A 5,091-nucleotide genomic window follows, 5' to 3' on the forward strand; every position below is an offset into this window, starting at 1 on the left:
AACACATCAATACGTAGCTTCTATTACCCAACCCTGGTATTAACCACTTTCTTCACCCACCTTGGAGGCACATTAGAGGGAGGTTTGCATTCTGCCAAACCATACATTATGAACAACGCTCCTTTTTAGCTACGCTACAGGCAAAAGAAAAAAATGTGCAAGCAAAAGTTTGCTATCAAATTATAGCTATAGATCATAATACAATATGCCCATTTGAAGAGGTTTTCCACATCTGTTGAAGTGGAATGAAACGATGTTGCACAGAAAACAAGGTAGACAAACAGGCGAACAGGTCTTAATATGCTAACATTACAAAACAGTACAACAGCAGAGATAGAAAACAGGTTGTGTACAAGTTATGACACAGTCAACCTACCCTACATCAGTTCAGGAAGGGGACAGTCTCTGGCAGGAGGACCATGTAGTCCTCCCTCGGATTAGTTAGGCAGCTCCAGCAGCATCAGCAGGGCAGAGAAACGCACCTGACGGGAGAGGGGACAACACAGTCACTGGATGATCACTCCTGGTCCTGGAGAGCTGGAGGTGGGTTTTTGTGCCGACCCAGCACTAACAAACCAGCTAATCGTGGTCTTAAAGGTCCAATGCAGATGTTTGTACCTCAATATGTACCTCAATAATAATTTCTGGGTAACATTTAAGTACCATACTGCAATTATTTTAAATAAATAAAAATATTATTAGAAAAACATTTTTTTAAAGCTTCTTCGCAAAGAGCAATTACTTAAGCAAGAATTTAGCAAGGATTGTCTGGGAGTGGTCTGAGTGGGGAGGGGAAAACTGAAAATTAGCTGTTATTGTCCGAGAGGATTCGAACTCTAGTCTATTAACTAATTTACCGCCTGGTGATGCCACACTGGAAGGCCAAAACTCCACCTACCAAAACAGGACGAAATTATAGGTGGTCTTTTTAAACAGCTCTTACCCTAAAAGGGCATTATCATTTTCACAATTTAACAGTATTATTCCTACCTCAGTGTGGAAATACACTGCCCCAAAAAATAAAGGGAACACTAAAATAACACATCCTAGATCTAAATGAATGAAATATTCTTATTAAATACTTTTTTCTTTACATAGTTGAATGTGCTGACAACAAAATCACACAAAAATTATCAATGGAAATCAAATTTATCAACCCATGGAGGTCTGTATTTGGAGTCACACTCAAAATTAAAGTGGAAAACCACACTACAGGATGATCCAACTTTGATGTAATGTCCTTAAAACAAGTCAAAATGAGGCTCAGTAGTGTGTGTGGCCTGCATGTGTCTGTATGACCTCCCTACAACGCCTGGGCATGCTCCTGATGAGGTGGCGGATGGTCTCCTGAGGGATCTCCTCCCAGACCTGGACTAAAGCATCCGCCAACTCCTGGACAGTCTGTGGTGCAACGTGGCGTTGGTGGATGGAGCGAGACATGATGTCCCAGATGTGCTCAATTGGATTCAGGTCTGGGGAATGGGCGGGCCAGTCCATAGCATCAATGCCTTCCTCTTGCAGGAACTGCTGACACACTCCAGCCACATGAGGTCTAGCATTGTCTTGCATTAGGAGGAACCCAGGGCCAACCGCACCAGCATATGGTCTCACAAGGGGTCTGAGGATCTCATCTCGGTACCTAATGGCAGTCAGGCTACCTCTGGCGAGCACATGGAGGGCTGTGCGGCCCCCCAAAGAAATGCCACCCCACACCATGACTGACCCACCGCCAAACCGGTCATGCTGGAGGATGTTGCAGGCAGCAGAACGTTCTCCACGGCGTCTCCAGACTCTGTCACGTCTGTCACATGTGCGTGTGAACCTGCTTTCATCTGTGAAGAGCACAGGGCGCCAGTGGCGAATTTGCCAATCTTGGTGTTCTCTGGCAAATGCCAAACGTCCTGCACGGTGTTGGGCTGTAAGCACAACCCCCACCTGTGGACGTCGGGCCCTCATACCACCCTCATGGAGTCTGTTTCTGACCGTTTGAGCAGACACATGCACATTTGTGGCCTGCTGGAGGTCATTTTGCAGGGCTCTGGCAGTGCTCCTCCTTGCACAAAGGCGGAGGTAGCGGTCCTGCTGCTGGGTTGTTGCCCTCCTACGGCCTCCTCCACGTCTCCTGATGTACTGGCCTGTCTCCTGGTAGCGCCTCCATGCTCTGGACACTACGCTGACAGACACAGCAAACCTTCTTGCCACAGCTCGCATTGATGTGCCATCCTGGATGAGCTGCACTACCTGAGCCACTTGTGTGGGTTGTAGACTCCGTCTCATGCTACCACTAGAGTGAAAGCACCGCCAGCATTCAAAAGTGACCAAAACATTAGCCAGGAAGCATAGGAACTGAGAAGTGGTCTGTGGTCACCACCTGCAGAACCACTCCTTTATTGGGGGTGTCTTGCTAATTGCCTATAATTTCCACCTTTTGTCTATTCCATTTGCACAACAGCATGTGAAATTTATTGTCAATCAGTGTTGCTTCCTAAGTGGACAGTTTGATTTCACAGAAGTGTGATTGACTTGGAGTTACATTGTGTTGTTTAAGTGTTCCCTTTATTTTTTTGAGCAGTGTATATATAAAACAGGAAAATTACATTTGACTGCACTGGGCCTTTAATGATTAGTTGAATCAGATGTCTGTTGGCACTAGACTGGGACAAAAAGCCAGAACATCATGCCACTCTTCAAGACCAGACGTGGAGAATTGATGAAGAGAACAAATATCAAAGATATCCAGAATCCAACTTCAGGAACAACATCAGCTGTGTGTACAGCCTTCTCATGTCCCAGATATCTCACCTTGGCCGAGCTGTGTCGTGTCTTCAGCAGGATCTTGTAGTTGAGGGTCTACCACCGAGTGTCGTCTATTACGGCGCAGAAGTGGCCCACGCACAGCACCAGGTGCTTGGTGACTCTGGTCTGGTAAACCTCTTCTCCACCTTGGGTGTTCTCCAACTATACACAGACAGTTATACACCACTGCTATAGGGGGGTAATGGGGGATCACAGGAACAGATTAGAGCATTGGGACATGTGTAAGGCATCCATATTAGGAAGTCTCTCAGTTGTAATGGTGGCCATTTTTGTGGATGAGTCCTTTATTAAAGTAATGTGAGGGAGAGGGGAGGCTGACCTGATCGACCAGAGGGGTCATGAGGGCATTGGCTCTCTCCGTGCTGACGAAGCGCTTTGTGTCATACAGGCAGATATTATGGAGGCAGTCCACTATGTACTCCAGCAGCGGGCAGCTCTTCTCAATGTTGTCCTCTGTGTCGAAGAAGGCTTCGTCTGAACAAGGGAAGGAATGCATGATAAGAGACAAAAATGAGCGAAAAAGATTGCCTTGCGTTTATCCTTCACATTTGTTATTGAGAACCAGCAGTGAACCTGGAAAATCCCCATCAAGCATGACTTTTGTTTTACAGCAAAGCCAAACTAATCCAGACCCTTTTTTAGAGCTCTTAGATTAACAGGCAGTGTGTAACCACACAGGAGAGAGAGCAGAGACGCACCTGTCTTTGTGATGTTGGTCTGGCGGAGCAAGTCCGAGAAGGGCTTGACCAGGTGACCGGCAAACAGGATGGAGAGCCCCTAGGGGTTAGAGCCTGTCTGCCATGCTGTCTGCCATGCTGTCCGACAGGCGGTCCTTGGCTGCGCTCTCAGTCATGCCCCAATCGAAGAGCTGCATTGGGACCAACAGATTTTAAAAATCATGTCTCTAGCAGATAAAAGTTGCAGTTACACTGTGATCTATGGCTGTTGTGAATCAGCTTACTGTAAAAAACAACAACATACATAACTGGTAGCTGGGATCATAAGGACTCTTACTTTGAAGAACAGTGGCCTGAAGGAGACTTCAGACAGCTTCATGACCAAGGCCAGGAGACAGTCAATCAGATAGCCCTCCATCTCCTTAGTCTTCTCCAGATCACCCTGCAAACCAAACACAGCAGTCAAAACAAAGCGATGACTTTCAGACAAACGGTCATCAATTCATGGGACAGAGAGACAGACCTGGCAGTGTTGGGCCCGGAAGTCCAAAGAAATCAGGAAGGACGTGAGCTCTGATTGGTGGGAGGTCAGCTGATCCTTCTCCATGTGACCAACCTGCTCTTTCAAGATGCCCATCAGGGGAACAAGCTGGCTGCGTGAAAATGAAACACTCATAATTGTACCAAATCAATACCGTACATGACCACACAGTGTGAACACGTTATCCATTATGTATTTACTCCATCCTTACATATCACACAGGCTACTGCAGGTTAGGCACCACATACCTGTTTGGAGTCCATCTTATTCTAGTACTTTTTCGAGGGTTGGCAGCAGGACCCTGGGAGGGAACCTTGGTGGCCACGGTGGTCCTGAGGGAGGCCAGTCACACAGCCAGCTCTGGGGTGGTGGTGGCCTTCTCTGCCACCCGCCTCAGTCGAGCAACATTACGCTGTTACACCAGCACATAATTTCAGGATAACACGTTCCATTAGATGTATTACGTTAAAAAAAACTAAAAAAACAGAAGGATGTTTGTGTATGGTATAGTAGACGTTACCTGTAGCGGTGTCCTATTGTCCCGGTTGATGAAGTGAGGCAGGGTCTCAGTGACGTGTTGCAGGGCTGTGACGGCACTCAACATGTAGACCTCATTAGCAGAGAGGAAAGAGGTGATGTCTAGAGTCTGCAGCACTGCAGGCATCAGCCTGACAAAACAGGAGGAGGGGAAGGAGACTACGGTCACCAACAGTGACTAGTATACCTATGGTGTATTATGTGTCAATATTTTTTTATGTGTCAATATTTTTTTGTTTGTAGGAAAATATGAAATATGAGTAATTGAGCTGCCAAATGCACTGGTCTGAACTGTGCTGCCTGTATCTACTGTAAACACAGAAATGTAGTCTGTGTACCTGGGTAGTTGTGGGATAGCGAGGGCCTTCACAGTGCTGGCCACCTCCTTCATATATACACACACACACACGTTCAAAAGTTTGGGGTCACTTAGAAATGTCCTTGTTTTTTTTTGTCCATTAAAATAACATCAAATTGATCAGAAATGCAGTGTAGACATTGTTAATGTTGTAAATAACT

At 46.3% G+C, this 5,091-nt stretch overlaps 1 pseudogene; it reads right to left on the reverse strand.

Annotated features, from left to right (window-relative positions):
* Window positions 1-2,998: 2,998 nt before the first annotated feature.
* Window positions 2,999-4,963, reverse strand: LOC139569785 (HEAT repeat-containing protein 1-like; annotated as a pseudogene).
* Between the last annotated feature and the right edge of the window lie 128 nt (window positions 4,964-5,091).

Source organism: Salvelinus alpinus, chromosome 3 (assembly GCF_045679555.1).
Source record: "Salvelinus alpinus chromosome 3, SLU_Salpinus.1, whole genome shotgun sequence".
Lineage (NCBI taxonomy): Eukaryota > Metazoa > Chordata > Actinopteri > Salmoniformes > Salmonidae > Salvelinus > Salvelinus alpinus.